Raw genomic sequence first — 19,773 nt, 5'->3', positions numbered from 1 at the left:
TGAGTTCAGAGCCCGGGATTTGTGGGATGGCCAGTGTATGCACTTCCAATGACTGCTGGCATTACCACAAACCCTCGGTAGCTTACACAACAGAAATTACTCTCTCACAGTTCTGGAGGCCAGAAGTCTAAACTCCATACTGCTCAGCTGTGCACTGGCTGCGGGCTTCAGGGGAGAATCCGTTTCTGGTCTCTTCCAGCTTCTGGTGGCCAGCAGCATTCCTTGGCTCGTGGCTGCATCACTCCAGTCTTCAAGGCCAGCATCTTCAAATCTCTCTCTGCTCCATCTTCACACGGCCTTCTCCTCGGTGTGTCTAATGTCCCTCTGTCTCCCTCTTACAGAGACACCTGCATTGGCCAGATGCAGTGGCTCACACCTGTAATCCCAGTGCCTTGGGAGGCTGAGGCGGGAGGATCACTTGGGGCCAGGAATTCAAGATCATGCTGGGCAACATGGTAAGACCCCGTCTCTACAAAATGAAAATAAAAGAACTGTATTTAGGGTCCACCCATGTAGTCCAGGATAATCTCCTTCCATGTCAAGACCCTCACTTAATCACATCTGCAAAGACCCTTGTATTCACAGGTTCTGGGGATCAGGGGGTGGATATATTTTGGGGAGGGAGACATTTCAGCCTATCACACCCAGTTGCAGGGGGCATGTTCCAGTTGGCTGTCCTTTTCGCTTCCACTGCCTGTTTGCTGTGGAGTTGGGCCCTCGTCTCCTCCAAGCTCCCCTAGCCGTCCATACGTCATCTTTCCTGCCCAAGCTCAGCTCCCCATCCTGAGACTTCCTATTTCTGCCCACAGCCACATCATTTTCTCCACTATCCTCCTCAGAACTATCTTTGATCCTTGGTGCTCCTTCCCTTTCCTGACGCCACCCCACCCACGCTTTACATCAGTCACCAAATCTCAGCATCACAGTCTGACCGAAAGGGAAACTTCCCATCTGACTTCTCAGACGCACAGAGATGGAGCTGAGCCCTAGAGAGAGGGGGTGACTTGCTGGGGTCACATGGTGAATTCATGGCGAGGCTGGGCCACAGCCCAGGCCCCTGGGATCCACTCCTACCCTGACTGCCCATCGGCAAAATGCTTCCTAGGGACAAGGCTCTCTCCATCCTCTGTCCCCTCCTCAGCCCTGCCCTTGCCTCCCCTCCTCGGGAGGCTGCGGAAGCCTCATGGGCCTTCTCCAGCCAGCCTCTCTGGCCACTCCAGCATTCCTTTCACTGCTTTCATTTGGGTCACCCCTGTGGAGACAGCTTCACTGTTTCCCAGTGACCTAGAGGCAAAGTCCATCTGTTGGCAAGCATTTATTGAGCATCTATTATTATGTGCTAGGGGCTGGGGAGCCCAAGATGAACCAGGCATAGGCCCAGCCTTCAATCAGCCTGGCCCATATGCTGCTTTGGCCTGGCATTCACAATTCCACCTGCTCCTCCTGCTGGCTACACTGACCTACCACTGCCCCAAGCAGCCTACATCCGCAGCGGGACGCCTGCACTGCTGCGTCCTGCTGCGTCCGCGTGTGCTGGCCTGCTGGCCCTGTGTGTGTAGTATCCTGGCCCCTCCCGGCCCCATCAGAGCTTGTGCTGTCTTCAGTGCCCAGCATCTGTCCCTGCCCTGTACTCCATCCAACGCCCTGAAGTCAGTCCCTTCGCATGTGCGCCCTTCTGCAGCCCTCCAGTCTCTGTGGCCGGGTGGCAAGTCCTGCTTCTGTCTCGGGTTAACTGAAGCCTTGGCAGCTGCCCTTGCTGCCTCATGGGGTGTTTTTTGGCCTCTATCCCTCTCTCCCTCCGCTCCACTCTCCCTTTTCGCTACCACCTGTCTCTTCTGGTTTTTGCTATTGCCTGGAAGGCAGGCGACGTCACGGTGCTCTGTGCAGTAGAGGTAGCCCTGATTCCATGGCACTGACACCCCCACCTCAAACGCAGCTCCGCATGATGTTTCCTCTCTGGGGAAGCACAGCCGTGGCTGAACAGACACAGGCGAGCCCTTCAGCCTGGGTGCCTGTCCCCACACCCACCCAGGATCCAGAAACCTGGGGTCCTCCCAGGAAATTCCTGCTCACTCCCCAACAGGAAGTGTTCCTGCCTGTGTTAGAACTGGACATGTCCTTGCTTTCGACCCGGAGAAACCTGGCTGGTTGGAAGGCACAGATTCCTAACATTTTGAGGGACATTTGACTTTTCCTGACAGTTGGAGATTTCATTACCTGTTACTACATAACCGACTACCCAACATCGAGGTGCCTTAAAAACAACCAAAATGCTATTTGCCCACAAATCTGTGGGTCTGGAATTTAAACAGGGCATACTGGGTGCTGTTCCCTGTCTGGGGGAACATCACCTTCACCTAGACATGGGTTGCTTTGCTTAAACATTCCTGATCTTTTGCATACCCAAGAATGATCCATGTTAACTTGCATCTTGCACACCCAAGAATAAGTTGAAGATGTGGCTTCACCAATCCCATGTAAAGGGGTCCCGGCCGGTGTAGCTCCAGAGTCCGGAGGGTGGCTGGGTCAGCTTGAACATGGGCACATGTCTGGCTGAGCCCCTCGTTCTCCTCCATATAGTCTCAGGGGCCTCTCACTCTCCACGTGGCCTTTCCAACAGGAAAGTAAGGTTCGTTACATGGTGGCTCAGGGTTCCCAGGACTACAAATGTGGAATCCACTAAGGTTTCCCTAGAGCTTGTGCAGTCTTCGAAGCCCAGCATCTGTCCCTGTCCTGTTTTGTTTTGTTTTGTTTTTTTGAGATGGAGTCTCACTCTTGTTGCCCAGGCTGGAGTGCACTGGCACAATCTCGGCTCACTGCAACCTCCACCTGCCGGGTTCAAGCTGTTCTCTTGCCTCAGCCTCCCGAGTAGCTGGGATTACAGGTGCCCACCACCACGCCTGTCTAATTTTTGTATTTTTACTAGAGATGGGGGTTTCACCATGTTGGCCAGGCTGGTCTCGAACTCCTGATCCCAGGTGATCCACCTGCCTTGGCCTCCCACAGTGCTGGAATTACAGGCATGAGCCACCCCGCCCAGCCTCCTGCTCTGTTCTTCATCCAGCACCCTGAAGTGAGCCCCTCCACATGTGCCCCTTGGCACAGCTGGCACAGTGTCACCTCTGTCACATTTTGTTGTTTCAGGCAGCCCAGATCCAGTGAAGTGATCTATAGAGGGCATGAATACCAGGAGGTGCAGTTCACTGAGGGCTACCACTGTAACCGATGACTACATATGTCCTGTCTTTCCAGCTGGAGTCTAACTCTTCAGGGGATGCAGGGATGTGTTCTATCCCACAGCCCCTTTCAGAACGCTCACTCCTAGAAGTTGCTTGATCTGCATTCATTTTATTGAGAAGGAAACAGGGAGATCACAGATGCCAGGGGGCCATCTTGGAGGGCCTGTCATGCTGCTTACCCCTTCCTCACCAAGCACTTCCCCTGGCGTTGGCTGGAAGGAAAGGTAGCCATTTAGGCTACATTTGATAGAGGAGAAAGCTGAGTCTCAGTGAAGTTTTTAGTTTATATACTTGCTAAGGACCAAATGATAAATTGGCAGATTGGGGTTCTAGTATACTCATTTTTTATTGAAAACTAGGGAAATAAATTTACTTTTCAGAAACTGATTTTCAGGTGATTTTCTCTGAATGCATCTAATCTGTAGACCAAGATGTATATACACTTTTTACATTTTTTTTAAATTATTTTAATTTTTCTTTTTTTCCAAGGCTGGGTCTCACTTTGTTGTCCAGGCTGGAGTGCAGTGGCATGACCATGGTTCACTGCAGCCTGGACCTCCTGGGCTCAAGTGATCCTCCCACCTCAGCCTCCCGAGTAGCTGGTACTAACAGGAATGTGCCACCACGCCTGGCTAATTTTCTTGTATTTTTTTTTTTTTTTTTGTAGAGAGGGGTTTTTCCCATGTTGTCCAGGTTGGTCTCGAATTCCTGGGCTCACATGATCCACCTGCCTCAGCCTCCCGAAGTGCTGGGATAACAGGCATGAGCCACCGCATCCAAGGGCTTGTGCTTGACCAGATATCACTCTCCTTGAGTCATCCAGTACTGTGCCTTGCATGAGGACAGATTTGTTATTTGTGTGTATGTGTCTTTTTAGCATACAGAATTACCTTTCCTTCCTTCTTGAAACTGTGGATAGGTTATATGAGCAATCATGAGGTCACCACCACCTCCACCAATATGGAAATAGGGAACTAGGATTTCCCTTGGAGAGAGGGTGGCCAGGTTTTACAAATGAAAATAAAGGGTGTTTAGTTAACTAAAATTTCAAATGAACAACAAATAACTTTTAATGTAAGTATATCCCATGAAATTTATGGGGCATACTTATACTAAAAAATTACTCATTGTTCATCTGAAATTCCGATGTGACTGAGAATCCTGCATTGTTTTGGCAATTACAAAACTGTAAAACTGTGAAACCAATGCATATGGATTAGAAGAAATATAAAGTTCTAATGTAAAGAAATATAAAGTTACCTTAAGAGATCAGAATGGGTTTTTTAGCAAGACTTGGTTACAACTGAATTTGGAAAAAAAAAAAGAGGTACATTTACAAAAACACTTCTAACCTCTTGTGAGGTATGTTAAGAATGTGCCAATCAGAAAGGGGGTTAGGGCCGGGCGTGATGTCTCACACCTACAATCCCAGTGCTTTGAGAGGCTAAGGTTGGAGGATCACTGGAGCCCAGGAGTATGAGAACAGCCTGGGCAACATAATGAGATCCCATCTCTACAAAAAAATAAAAATTATCTAGGTGTGGTGGCCTGCATCTTTAGTCCCAGCTACTCAGGAGGCTAAAGGGGGATTGCTTGAGTCTGGGAGTTTGAGGCTACAATAAGCTATGATCACGCCGCTGCACTCGAGCCTGGGTGACAGAACAAGACCCTATCTCAAAAAAAAAAAAAAAAAAAAAGGTGAGGAGATCGATCAATAATAGAAAATGAAAGGTCAAAGAGAAAAACTTTGGGCTGGATGTGGTGGTTCACGCCCATAATCCCAGCACTTTGGGAGGCCGAGTGGGTGGATCGCTTGAAGTCAGGAGTTCGAGACCAGCCTGGCCAACATGGCAAAACCCCATCTCTACTAAAAACACAAACATTATCTGGGTGTGGTGGCACATGCCTGTAATCCCAGCTACTCAGGAGGCTGAGGCACATGAAATTGCTTGAACCCAGGGGGCGGAGGTTACAATGAGCTGAGATCGCACCACTGCACTGCAGCCAGAGCAAGACTCTGTCTCAAAAAAAAGAAAGACAAACTTTGGTCATTCTCCTCAACGCCATCTGGAAACGCCAACTTCCAGGCTGAGACAGCTCGGATCTTACTGTGGAGATGCACTTGCCAAGTGTCTTAGTCAGCTTGGGCTGCTATCACAGAGTATCACAGGCTGGGAGGATTATACAACAAGCATTTATCACTCACAGCAGAGGCTAGGAAGTCCAAAGTCAAGTGCCAGCATGGTTGGGTTCTGGGGAGCGCTCTCTTCCTGGTCCTCAGATGGCCAATTTCGTGTTGTGCCCTCACACAGCTGGGAGAAAGAGGATGCACCAAACTTTGAGGGGTAGGGACCATTAGGGTCATCAACTAATCACCCATGTTTACCAAGAAAGCTTGTTATAAATTGGCTTCCTGGCTGGGCGTGGTGGCTCACGCCTGTAATCGCAGCACTTTGGGAGGCTGAGGCGGGTGGATCACCTGAGGTCAGGAGTTGGAGACCAGCCTGGCCAGCATGGTGAAACCCCGTCTCTACTAAAAACGCAAAAATTAGCCAGGCATCGTGGTGGGCACTTGTGGACTTTTTCTCCCTGCAAGGTCAGCAGTGCTTGGCCTTCAGTTCATTCTGTGTTCCGTCTCCCCTTCACCAGTTGGCAGGGGCAGAAAATCAAGCGTGTCTAAAGCGGCAGTGTAGGTCATTACAGAAGAATCATTGACTTTTAAAAAGACTTGATAGCTTCTGTTTTCCTACCACGAACCTTTATGGGGAAAAGAAAAATCAACATACTCCTCTACTCAGTATAAATGTTAATTCTGGACACAACTTCCCTCAGTATTCTTGTGGCAAACAGAGAAGCTGAACACAGCCTCCTTGAATGGCTAATTTGTATCACATACTTGTTTGAGCCTTTTGTTTTCTTGGTGTACTTCAAAGAAAAAGGAACACTGTGAAACATTCTTGCACAGCATTTGCATGGATACCCCTTAACGCCAACCACAATACCGTATTTCAGAGGCCCCACTAATTTCTGAGGAAAAATTACAGCGTGTACTTTTATTTATTTATTTATTTATTTATTTAGAGCCGGAGTCTTGCTCTGTCACCCAAGCTGGAGTGCAGTGGCGCGATCTTGGCTTACTGCAACCTCCCCATCCAGGGTTAAAGAGACAGCCTCCTGAGTTGCTGGGACTACAGGCACGTGCTGCCATACCCAGCTAACTTTTGTATTTTCAGTAGAGATGGGGTTTTACTGTGTTAGCCAGGCTGGTCTCAAATACCCGACATCAGGTGATCTGCCCACCTAGGCCTCCCAAAGTGCTGGGATTATAGCCGTGAGCCACCGCGCCTGGTTTTTATTTTTAATTTTTTTTTTTTTTTTTTTTTTTTTGAGATGGAGTCTCTCTGTCACCCAGGCTAGAGTGCAGTGGCACGATCTTGGCTCACTGCAACCTCTGCTTCCCAGATACAAACAATTCTCCTGCCTCAGCCTCCCAAATAGCTGGCATTACAGGTGCCTGCCACAGGTCCACCTAATTTTTGTATTTTTAGTAGAGATGTGGTTTTACCATGTTGGCCAGGCTGGTCTCGAACTCCTGACCTCAAGTGATCCACCCACCTAAGCCTCCCACAGTACTGGTATTACAGGCGTGAACCACCACGCCCGGTCTACAGCTTGTATTTTAAAACATTGCCCTGGGCCATCTGTTTTTTGAGGATTTGCCAAATTTCCCAAGTCACCAAAACAGACCTCTGGTTTAACCTGTAAACCTTGAGTTTCCTACGTTCTCAGGACCGAAAAGTCTCCCTTTTCTTTTCCAACAACCCACTCTGTGGGCAATGAAACAGGTCATTCTGGGAGAGCATCCTGTACTGACACGACATCCCCTGGTGCCAGTTAACCAGGATTGTGCCCACTCTGCTACACAACAGTTTGTATTGTTTCTTTTTACACAGATAAATATTCCCTTGTTCCAACAATAGCATAAGAAAAGGTGTTTTTGTTTTTGTTTCTTAAATGACCTCTTGGTTTGTTTGGGGATTCAAATGCTCAAGTGAGTCTAGTTTCAATTTTTAAAGATCTTAAATCTCTCCCAGAAAGACTTTAATGACCTGTTTCCAAGGTCACAGATTTTTAAATATTAATAGTTAGACTCAAAGTCCAAATTTTCTATCCCAGTTTCTCTTGAGATCAACAGTAAAATTTCATGTGAGAGGTGAGAACCTGGAAAATAATTTTCATTTGCCAGAGAGGCTGGAGTCAGAGCAACCAGGAGTACAGCCATTACCTCCAGCCATTTCCTCACACCTGCTTTGCGATACCAAGAGAAAGCCCCTCATTCTGTTTAGGAGAAGAAAAGTGCAAGCACAGCTTGCGCTGTCAGCCACTCTTGGTCCTAGCCAGCGTGATCTTCCTGTCTGCATATCCACCTTCTCCACACTGCTCCTTGCTCCTCTATTAAAAGCAATGGGATCTGAATCCAATGCCAATTCACAAGGATCACTTCCCAGTTCCAAGTTCTGCCCACCTCTCTCTAACCTATTCTAAAAGTTCCTTAACTGTGCAACCCCACTGATGACTTAGAACTTCTACATTTTCACTGCTGCTGTATTACGTGTGAAAAACCCTTTCTCTCCTATAATTAACTATGTTCCAGCTTTCTTACTTATTGACCCAAGAACTCAAACTAGTCACTTACTCTGAGTGCCAGCACCTCTGTCTGTGAAATGGAGGTGATCACACTTGGCCTATCTACCTGGGAAGGAGGGCTGTTGCAAGGATCAAATGAACTCTTCTCTGCACTCTTGGTCAGTGAACTGTAAGACCCTGAACAGAAGCTGCTGGTCCCACAAGTCACCGGCTACTCTGTGATGGCACACTTCCTTATGCAATGTAACTGGTTCTTCCTTCTTAGTCTAGCAGTTTTCCAAAACTACAACACAGCTTTCTGGTAATACATGAGCAGGACAGCTAATATTTATCATCAAGGTCAAAATATTTTAAAAATCAAGGCAGGATTTAAAACAATGCTGACCGTTATTCACAATGCTGCATTTTATGCCTTTCTGAATAGTGTAATATGATTTTGAAATTTCATTACAACAAGAATACTCACTGTCTCAAAATGATACAATGGAATTTTTATATATACTATATATAATATATATTATATAATTATATATTATATATCATATATTATATATTATTATATATATTATATATTATTATATATCCCAAAATATATAATATTATATATATTATATATTATATATATTTTATATATTATATATTATATATTATTATATATATTATATACTATATATATATATTTGGGATGGAGTCTTGCTCTGTTGCGCAGGCTGGAGCGCAGTGGTGCAATCTTGGCTCACTGCAATCTCCGCCTCCCGGGTTCAAGTGATTCTCCTGCCTCAGCCTCCCAAGTAGCTGGGACTACAGGCATACACCACCACAGCTGGCTAATTTTTTGTATTTTTAGTAAAGGCAGGGTTTCACCATGTTGGCCAGGCTGGTATCGAACTCCTGACCTCAAGTGATTTGCCCGCCTTGGCCTCCCAAAGTGCTGGAATTACAGATGTGAGCCACCACCCCTGGCCAGAATCAAGAATTTTTAAAAAGTAGGCAGGTTCTCAGCTACTGGCAACCAACAGCCACTCATTAAATAACTCTAGGACTCAAGTGTTAGCTTTTCTATGTTTTCTTCTAGCTTTTGTTCACATACACACCTACTTTACTTATAATCAGCATATGCACACAATGTTCAGCCTACCTCTACGTTTTTGCTTAATATTTTGTGAACTGCTCCATATGCTGATACAGTCATACCTCATTTTACAAGACAATCACATAGACCAAATGCATTCATGTGTTGTACTTCACATGAACATTCCCCTACTAGTGGTCATTAAGGTCGTTTCCAATTTTTAGCCATAATGAACAGAAATGCTGCAATTAAAATTCTCATGCACAAAATTTTTTTTCTTTTGGACTATTTCTTAAGATTAAAATAATCAGGGATACGATTATGAGGTCAAAGGTGACAAACATTTTAATGACTCTGGATACTTAACACCCAACTGCTTTCTAGAAGGCAATACCAATTTACAGCATACACCTACACCAGCTCCTTCAGAAACATGCTGGCCCTCAGCTTTGAAAAAACGTAATTCCATAACAATAAAAAGTTCTCTATTATTGTCTCTATTAAAGCTAACAATTTAGTTAGCAATCTAAAGGCTGCTTCACATGACGCACAGAACTTCATGTAATCAAGTGCTAAATAGTCTGGCAGAGCAGAGTCTGTTGATGAGGACACACACATACTAGCTGTGTGACACTAGGCAACTCATTTAACCTGTGTCACAATTTCCTCATTTGTAAAGTAGAGATAAAATTCATAAGGTTGCTGTGAGGACTAAATGAGAAGCGTTTAAAAGGCCTGGTGTGGTGGTTCATGCCTGTGATCCCAGTACTTTGGGACACCGAGGTGGGTGGATCACCTGAGTTCAGTAGTTTGAGACCAGCCTAGGTGACATGGCAAAACCCCGTCTCCATAAAAAAAATACAAAAATTAGCCAGGTGCAGTGGCATGCACCTGTAGTCTCAGCTACTCGGGAGGCTGAGACAGGAAAATCACTTGAGCCTGGGAGGCAGAGGTTGCAATGAGCCGAGATTGTGCCACTGCATGCTAATTTGGGTGAGACAGCAAGACCCTGTCTCAAAAAAAAAAAAAAAAAAAAATATTTGAGTGAAGAGCAGAAGAGCTGTGTTTGGCACATAGGTGATGTGTCAGCTCTTAAGATGTCTACCACGACTGCGGCTGCCACCACTGCCATTGCTGGGGGTTGGGGAGGGGGGTGGGCGGGGCCATCAAAGAAAGCTAAAACAGCCAGATACACTTCCATTCCAATCTCTCATTCGTGAATGCTCACCAGTCATTTGCACTTAACAGACAGTCTATTCACAATCAAACAAAACGTACTCAGTAAGAAAACTCATCTTTTACCCTTACCGGCTCCTCTACTCCAAATCCTCTTAGTGCACACTCCCTTCTACTGCCTGGCCCCCAACAGTCCCAGTTTCTTCAAGTCTCCCTTCCCCATGGCCTCTTCTCTATCGTCTATTTTGTACCAAATCCTGTTGCTCCTTCTTTGAATATTTCTGACGTGTTCTCTTTCCTCCTGTTCCCACTGCTCCCACTTTCTTCTCATCTCAGACGTGGCTGCCATCTCTTCACTAGTTTTCTGGCCTTGAATGTCTCACCTCTCAAGTCCATCTCTAAGCCACTCTATGTTTCTCTAGAATAACCTGCATCAGGACTCCAGAACCCACAGTGGGGTTCCTCACTGCATCAAGTCCAAACTGCTGACTGGCCTGCAGGGCCCTCCTTACACCTTGGTGTGTGGAATCGGCAGCCTCTGCACTGTTCCAGCTCACCAGAGTGCCCACCAAGATCTGCAGAAAGCTTCCCGTCTGAACACCATTACATGTTCGTTCATTTGCACAACAGTGCAAATACAATAAACAATGCCTAAGAACCCAAGCTACTGCCTTCTAAAAGTCTGTTTTTACAAGTCAGAGGTAAAAATTCCACGTACCCTTCCATCAGACAGATGTGCCTCCTAGAACTAAACACCTCCAGCTGTCTCCCATCTTGGTGGGCCACGTCGCCTCTTTATGTATCTAAAAGCCACCATCCTTCAGGCGGTTCAGGCTCACTTCCTCTTACAGGCTAGCTCCAACTTTTCCAGTCAACACATCTCTCTCCCGTCCATAAACTAATGTATCTTTGTGATCAGTATCATTTCATTGCCCTCTACTTGTTTTACATATGTTAGTTCTGTCTCTCTGACTAGACTGAGCTCCTTAAATGCAGAGATCAAAGAACAGCTAACATTGAGCATTTACTATATTACTACACCTTCAGGATTTATTTTATGTAACTGTCCTATAACCCTACAAGCTCAGTTACTCTTTTTTTTGTTTTGTTTTGTTTTGGTTTTGTTTGTTTTTTGAGACAGAGTCTCGCTCTGTCACCCAGGCTGGAGTGCAGTGGCATGATCTCGGTTCACTGCAACCTCCATCTCCTGGGTTCAAGCGATTCTCCTGCCTCAGCCTCCCGAGTAGCTGGGACTACAGGTATGTGCCACCACACCCAGCTAATTTTTTGTACTTTTAGTAGATATGGGGTTTCACTGTGTTAGCCAGGATGGTCTCAATCTCCTGACCTCATGATCCGCCCACCTCAGCCTCCTAAAGTGCTGGGAATACAAGCCTGAGCCACTGCACCCAGCCAAAAAAATGTTTTTAATTGCCTACTAGGTTTAGACCATTTAAATTGGTTGGATGACCATACTTCTCTGATTTTCTAGGAAGAATCTAATTTCAAATAGTCTATCTTGCTAAACACTCTTGTATATATGTGTGTATGTATATATAGTATGTATATACACATATACATACATACATTCATACTGGTTTTAGATCCAAAAACCTATGGCAATTATAGCCATAAGTAAAACAGACAAAAATAGGTCCCCAGCACAATGGCTCATGCCTGGAATCCCAGCACTTCATGAGGCCGAGGCAGGGGAATCACTTGAGGCTACAAGTTTGAGACCAACCTGGCCAACATGGTGAAACCCCATCTCTACCAAAAATACAAAACTTGGCGGGGCGTGGTGGCGCACACCTATAATCGCAGCTACTTGGGAGGCTGAGACATGAGAATTGCTTGAACCCGGGAGACGGAGGTTGTAGTGAGTCGAGATCATGCCCACTGCACTCCAGCCTGGGTGACAGAGTGAGACTGTCTCAAAAAACAAAAACAAAACATACACAACAACAAAAAAAAAAAACAAGAAAAATAGACCCAAAGTGTTCAGCAGAGAGAAAAACATTAAAGGACGAAAGAAAATTACGTTGTATCTGATCTATGCTAAATATGCATATTCTACAAACAAGTATATCTACACTTTGCATAATATTTCAAAACTAAACAAAGAATTAACCTACCAGATTTTAGAAACCATCTCCACTTAGAAAAATTTCTTCTAAAAATAAACTTCCTTCAAATAAGCAAAATAAAGCATTATAAAACTTAATTACCATGCAGGCATAGGATAAAGCAAATACAGTAAGCTGTATATTTAGTTACAAATATGTAGTAAAGTACAGATCTAGACAATGAATACATGAGTATTTACTGTATCATTCTTTTTATTATTATTTTTTTTTTGAGACAGACTCTAGCTCTGTTGCTCAGGCTGGAATGCAGTGGCGCGATCTCGGCTCACTGCAATCTCTGCCTCCCAAGTTCAAGCAATTCTCCTGCCTCAGCTTCCAAAGTAGCTGGGATTACAGGCAAGCGCCACCAGGCCTGGCTAATTTTTGCATTTTTAGTAGAGACGGGGTTTTGCCATGTTGGTCAGGCTGGTAACTGTATAAGTCTTTCAACCTTTCTGTACATTTGAAATTTTTAGTAAAATATTGAGGAAAAATGGAGAAGAAAAATTTAGCTATCAAAATAGAATTAAACTCTCCTAAAGCAGACATGTGTGTGTTTGTATAAAAACCAGAGAGTTATACATTAAAAATGAAGTATTTTGTTTGAGAGGTTAACATCAAGTTGAAGTCATCAGGACAGGCTACGATTCTGAAATTCCTGTTAAGCTGTAAATTATTCTTGGCCATTATCAGAACCCCAGTGGTTTCCATTGTTTTCATCTCATAAAACCCCAAGTTAAAGAACACTATTAGATATTATTTTGGGTATTTACCTGGACTGGGTGGTCCTAAACTGACTATCATAGCCAAGATTTTGGTTACCAGAGAGAGCAAATAAAGGTTAACAGCGGTGGACTGGTGTTTTAATGGGGAATTCTTCTATTTGAATGTTCAATTCATTAACAATACACTCCTTAAAAAGGTGCTGAGAGGATTAAAGAATTGTAAAACACCTAGCTGGGCACCTGGCCCACAGTAGGCACTCAAAAATGTTCGTTTCCCCTTTTCTTCCCCATCAATTTTCAATTCTTGTGAATCTGTCCTCCTCTAGTACCAGGTTGATGTTGTGCCTTAACAAAAAAAAAAAAGGAAAGAAAGAAAAAATGATTTATGTCATTTTTGGGGTCCAGATCCCACCATTAAATCCAAGGTGCAACTCACCTTATTTCCATGTACTCCATGTAGTACTAAGAGCATAACTGCAGGTTGCAAGGCAATCTCACAGCATACAAATTTTAGTCATCTAACTTTCTAAGAACATATTGTGGCCTAAAGCTCAATGCTTTCTTTGTTGTTCTCCATTACTACAAAAGGTTTAACTAATTTTTAAAAGTACATTACATGCTGAATTATATTGAACTATAACATGCTCATTGTAGAAAATGCAAAAAATATGAAAAGGAAAGCAACTACGATTCTACTATGCTGACTGGTTATTTTTCAATGATAAAAGCTGACCCAGTTGGTTGTTTAGAGGAAGAGAATTTAAGTATCTCAATGACCCAGGCACAGTTTTTGCATGGTACTTTACTTAATTCTCCAACACGTAGTGTTCTATCACATGATAATTCATAATGAAATTTATCAATCGCCCTATATTAACATTTTTAGTTTTTTACATTCCCCCAAATCAGATCACTTAACACTTTTGATTATCCATTCCTGCTTTGCTTTTGTTCTTTATTTAATTATGATTACACTGTATATATAATTTCATACACAGACAAGCTTGCCCTGGAAAATATTGTTTTTCTTTCTGTTTTTTTTTCTATTTTTATTTTTTATTCTGGAAAATATTTCTAATTCAACATACTTCATAAAATCCTATCTCACATTGCCTTTTAGAGAACTGAAGATGGTTCTCTGTTGTTGTACTAAAATACAGGAGAGCAAAAAGGCATTGGTCTATTTTAATGCCATGATTCACAAAAGGAAATTAAGGGGGGAAGTGAGCTGGCGGAAATTAATAAAATTTCCTATGATTTGATCTATATGGAGGGGAGACTAAGGCGGAGATTGTGTTACTGCAATTATTGATCTCCCAAAGACTTCTGAACACTGAAACTTTTCTAATAAAAAAATTACACATTTTTCTAAAGAGATCTAATAGAGAAATACTTTCAACTACCAGATATGAATAAATATAATCCATGGTAACTAAGAATACTTTTTTCTGAAGAAAAAGTATATTTGTGCCCAACAGTATTTATATGTGAGAGCCTATCATTCTCCAAAAATATGCATGAATTCACAGGAATACTGATGCAGAATATGTGAGAACAAGCTTGGATACAGCTATCTGGGTATCTTTATTAAATATAAACATTCCATTTTTAAGCAAATGGAGAATGGGGAAAATTAATAGGATTGTATGTATAGCAGATAATGCATGCAGAAGAGCAGAACTCAGAACCAGGCACTTAAAAGTGTCCTTGCAGAATCTTACCTAATCATTTTATCCAAGTTAAAACTGAAAAGGCACTACAGTCGGCCCTCTGTGGCCAAAGGTTCTGCATCCTTGGATTCAACCAACCTCGAACTGAAAATACAGTATTCTCAGGATGCAGAACCCTTGGATATGGAATGCCAACTTTTCATATCAGCAGATTCCACATGGCCAACTGCAGGACTTGGGCATCCACGGATTTTGCTATCTGCAGAGGGCTCTGGAAGCAATCCTTGAGAATACTGAGTGATGGCTATATTAGAAAACACAGGTAGTATTTATTAAACATGCACAGAATACATCTGGCGGCACAAAAGAATATATAGCAATAGTGATTGCCTCCGGAGAAAGGAAGGTCAGATTGGAGATTATGAAGGAGAGAGATTCATTTTTCACAGCATACCCTTTATACTGTTTAAACTTTTAAGATATATATGTATTTATAACTTAAAAAAATAAAAAGCAGAGTTGACTAACAAAATAAATAAGGTGACATTGAATTATAACCTAATAAATATCCAATTATAACCCAATAAGTATAAAATATCAATGAATCTATACTCATAGTAATAAATGTCTGAAAAAATAACTGAACAAATCTCCTGTGCAGAAAAATTCCAAATAATTAATGTAGATATTGTCCCTTCAAGAAGGTAGAACATAACTCCCCACCCCCTAAGTGTGGCTGTTTACAGTGACTTGCTTCCAGAAAGTACAGTATTGGGGGGTTGAGGGATGGGGGAGGATGTGGAGAAACCTGACAAGCACTGCCTCAACCAGGGGACCAAGGTTGACATCATCAGTGGTAAGTCACGAGGACAGCATGCACTCTTGATAAGAAGATGAGAATTGTACTTCACCTCTGTGGTCTTCCTCCCCAAAATGCAAAAACCTAGGCTAACCATGAGAAAACCCCATAATGAGGGCTTTCTACAAAATACCTAATCAGTACTCCACCTAATCAGTACTCCCCCAAACTGTCAAGGCCATCAAAAACAAGGAACGTCTAAGAAACCGACAATCCAGAGGAAAACATGATGACTAAATATCATGTGGTATAGGATCATGAGGCAGAAGAAGGACATCAGGTAAAAGGAAATTTGAATAAAGTATGGACTTGAGTTAGTAACAGTGTATCAGTACTGGTCCATTAGTTGTAACAAATATCCCACACTAATCTAAGACGTTAATAACAGGGGCAACCAAGTACAGGATATATGGAAACCCTCTACTATATTTGCAACTTTTTTATAAACCTAAAACTATTCTAAAATTTAAAGTTTTATTTTTTAAAAAAGGCAAAAAGTTCAAAAGGAATATTATTTATTAAAATTAAAAGCTGGGCCGGGTGTGGTGACTCACGCCTGTAATCCCAGCACTTTGGGAGGCCAAGGCGGGCAGATCACGAGCTCAGGAGATCAAGACCATCCCCCGTCTCTACTAAAAATACAAAAAATTAGCCGGGCGAGGTGGCAGACGCCTGTAGTCCCAGCTACTCAGGAGGCTGAGGCAGGAGAATGGCGTGAACCTGGGAGGCGGAGCTTGCAGTGAGCTGAGATCGCACCACTGCACTCCAGCCTGGGCCACAGAGCGAGACTCTGTCTCAAAAAAAAAAAAAAAGAATCTTTTTTTATTATATACTTCACTAACCTATACAAATAACATATTTTTAAGCACTTATTAAATAAAAGCAATAATGGAAAACTTAATTTCTATAAATTGCTAACATTACAACTAAAACCTCTGCATACTATAAACTGCGTGAAAATTTTACATGGCTTTAAAATTATCACAAGGAGTCCACATATAATCTACCACAAAAGTACAGTTAAACTGAAATTATTTTAATCTCATTTTCATAAAAGATGTAAAATCTTTCAGATTTGTCAAAATTGTTGACACAGAATACTTAATTATCACTGTTTAAAGTTTCCTACTTGACTTTACATAGAATACTCAAAATATCACAGCATAGAAAAAGATATCCTATTTGCCTGAAATCATCTTTAAAATCTGTGCACTTTATTACGCATCAAAAAAGGCAATTTGAATGACAACTATAGCTTTTAAAGCAGATAAACTCAAATGAACAGTTTTATTGACAAACATAACTTAAGAATTTTACTGTTCCACTAAGAAAAATAAAATATTTGATTTCGTCAATTTTTTTTGAGACAGACAGAGTCTCAAGCCATCACCCAGGCTGGAGTACAGTGGCGCCATCTCAGCTCATTGCAACCTCCGCCTCCTGGGTTCAAGTAATTCCTGTGCCTTAGCTTCCTGAGAGCAATAAACTTTAAAATGTGGTTACAGTTATTTCACCATTTGGAATGACCTTGCTGACAAAGGTTTCCGTGTTACCACCTCAACAGCAAAATGTCAAAACAAAGACAAAAACAAAAAACGGCACAAGGAATACCATGACCACATGTATGGGAGGTAAGGGAGCAAGAAAAGAAAAAAATTACACATATTTTACACATATGTCTTAAAATATCTGATCCAAACCAAAAGACACAGAATATACATTTGAACCCTCATGTATTGTTTCTCATAGCAGTTTCTGGATTAAGGTGACAGATTTCATTTTGCTCCCTCCTGAAACCTTCTTAAAACCACGCTAAAGAAATATTGTTAGGCTGGACGCAGTGGCTCACGCCTATAATCCCAGCACTCTGAGAGGCGAAGGAGGGCAGATGGCTTGAGCTCACAAGTTCGAGACTATGGGTAACATGGCAAAACCTTGTCTCTACAAAAAAATGCAAAAATTAGCTGGGCATGGTGGCACACACCTGTAGTTCCAGCTACTTGGGGGGACTGAAACAGGAGGACTGCTTAAGCCCAGGTGGTTGAGGCTGCAGTTAGCCAAGATAGCACCACTGCACTCCACAGCCTGGGTGACAAAGGGAGACCCTGTCAAAAAAAAAAAAATCGTTAAAGACTAACTCATAAGGATAAAGTAGGAGACACACGATTAAAAAAATAAAAATCTGAATGTAGATGAACAAGTGAGTACTGCCTCAGCAGACCTAAGAAAGTCCATCTCAAAGTAAAAAGGAAGGTGAGGTTGAGAACACAATCCTCAAAAAGCAATGATGACGAGGAGGGGTGTCTCTAGAATAGGGAACTGGCTGGAAGCTGTTTATGGAGCAGATTCCTAAACTATCTCTCTCCCCTTCAGCTGCCAAAGGTCTAGTCTCCAGAGGAGGTAAACTGAGGCTCCCTGGACTGGCAAAAACCACGCTCAGTTGTGAACAAAGGTATTGTACAGAAAACTGAGGATTTAAGTGACAATACACATAGTAAATGCTGTGTGCACAATAAATGAAGCTTTCTTCCACCACTCAGCCATGAGAATACCAACAGCAAGACCTTCATGCTTCAAGCAGGACACAGGAAAAGGCCTTTCCATGCCATCGCTCCCCTAGAGCTTACTCTCGAGGACAGACCTCAAGATACTAACAAGAGGGATTTCCCCCAATAAAAGAGACAATGAAAATCATCCAATGGTTAAGTCAAAATTGATAAGGCCCACCCACTGGCTCAGAGCTTCCAACTCGCTACATAGTACCACAATGTTAATGAGGAGCAGAAAATGAAGAATTAATAAACATCTGAGCACGAAATAAAAAAAAACAAAACAAAGAATAGGAAGAAGCAACTTAGAAGAAACAGACCATGCACAGAGGAGAGAAAAAAAACCTGTCATTAATACCCTCAGAAAGGTAAGATAAAATACTACATCCAAGACAAACAGGATTTTAGTATTTTTTTAAAAGGAAGATTTTAAAAACAAAAGAGCTCTTAGATAATAAAAATATGGTAGCAGAAAGGAAAAACTGGATAGTAGGGTTAGACGACCAAGATAAGGAAATCTTAAGAAACTGAACACATACACATACCCCAAAGAGAAAAAGAGACAAAGAGGAAAACTGGAGAGAAATGATAAAGTCAGAAGACCAAAACAGGAAGTCCAACATTCAATAAAATCATAGTTCAAGATAAATACGAGAGGGAAAAGAGGAAGTTGTCAAGAGAAGTTCTCAGAATCAAAGGACACAACTGCCAGATTGAAAATACCCATCAAAAATACCTCATGGATGAAAGCGGCCAACACAAGGGCATGTCACTGTAAAACTGCGGAACCCCATAGACAGCGAAGATTCTATAAGCTTCCAGCCACAAAGAATGAAGAATCAGTGTGGATTCAGATTTCTCGACAGCACACTGATAAAGTTTCTACTCTCCTTTCCATGCCCTGCTCTGACATTCATTTCATCCTACCAGAATTTTTCATTTGACCTAATTCTAAGAACTGGAAGAGGGCTTTGAAGACTTCAGAAGCTGAAGATACAAAGTAGCCCATCTCTCTGACCATATAGCCACAAGATGTCAGATACTCAGTCCACACTACAACCCTGCCTGATGCCCTGACTGAGGTAAACCCTGAGACTGTCTCCTGACCTCGCCCACAGACTTCTCAGAAGAGCTTCTCGAAAACCCTCAGGAACACTGAGGCCAGACTATGACACTGAGTCTGTTGGGATCATCTTCTCCTGGGGGATTCCAACCAATAATGGCAGAGCTGACCTTTCCTTAGACAACTAGGTATTTTCTTGCTGTTCCATTTTACATACAGATATGGTAAAACCAAAAAAGAGAAGTAAAACAACCCCAACACCAAAGTTAGGGATGGATGACCTGAGCTGGGCTAGAGGGGAACATAACCAAAAACAGGCCCACAGTGGCATTCCATCTAGAAACATCCTTTTTTCTTTTTTTTTTTTTTTTTGAGACAGAATCTCTGTCATCCAGGCTGGAATGCAGTGGCATGATCTCAACTCGCTGCGGCCTCTGCCTCCCAGGTTCAAGCGATTCTCCTACCTCAGCCTCCTGAGTAGCTGGGATTACAGGTGTGTACCACCACACTGGGCTACATTTTGTATTTTCAGTAGAGGTGGGTTTCACCATGTTGGCCAGGCTGGTCTCAAACTCCCGACCTCAGGTGATCCTCCCCTCACCCTCCCAAAGTGCTGGGATTACAGGGTGAGCTGCTTGCTGCACCCA

At 42.9% G+C, this 19,773-nt stretch overlaps 1 protein-coding gene and 1 long non-coding RNA gene across 9 annotated transcripts in view; one reads left to right on the top strand and one right to left on the bottom strand.

Annotated features, from left to right (window-relative positions):
- Window positions 1-19,773, bottom strand: part of AMZ2 (archaelysin family metallopeptidase 2) — a 59,342-nt gene that overhangs the window by 29,025 nt on the left and 10,544 nt on the right. Inside the window, exon 2 of one of the 8 annotated variants that reach the window (XM_065531897.1) lies at window positions 17,499-17,619. The exons of 6 other annotated variants lie outside the window; for them this stretch is intronic. The gene's annotated coding sequence lies outside the window, so the exon portion shown is untranslated. Of the gene's footprint in view, window positions 1-5,445; window positions 5,552-17,498; window positions 17,620-19,773 lie in introns of all 8 variants that reach the window. One more of the 8 variants, XM_045374514.2, reaches the window with a different exon arrangement.
- On the top strand, window positions 336-10,792 carry LOC141408847 (uncharacterized). The gene is made up of 2 exons (XR_012426064.1): window positions 336-455; window positions 10,557-10,792. It is a non-coding gene; the product is annotated as an uncharacterized lncRNA (long non-coding RNA).

Source organism: Macaca fascicularis, chromosome 16 (assembly GCF_037993035.2).
Source record: "Macaca fascicularis isolate 582-1 chromosome 16, T2T-MFA8v1.1".
Classification (NCBI taxonomy): domain Eukaryota; kingdom Metazoa; phylum Chordata; class Mammalia; order Primates; family Cercopithecidae; genus Macaca; species Macaca fascicularis.
This window is presented reverse-complemented; position numbering and strand designations above follow the sequence as displayed.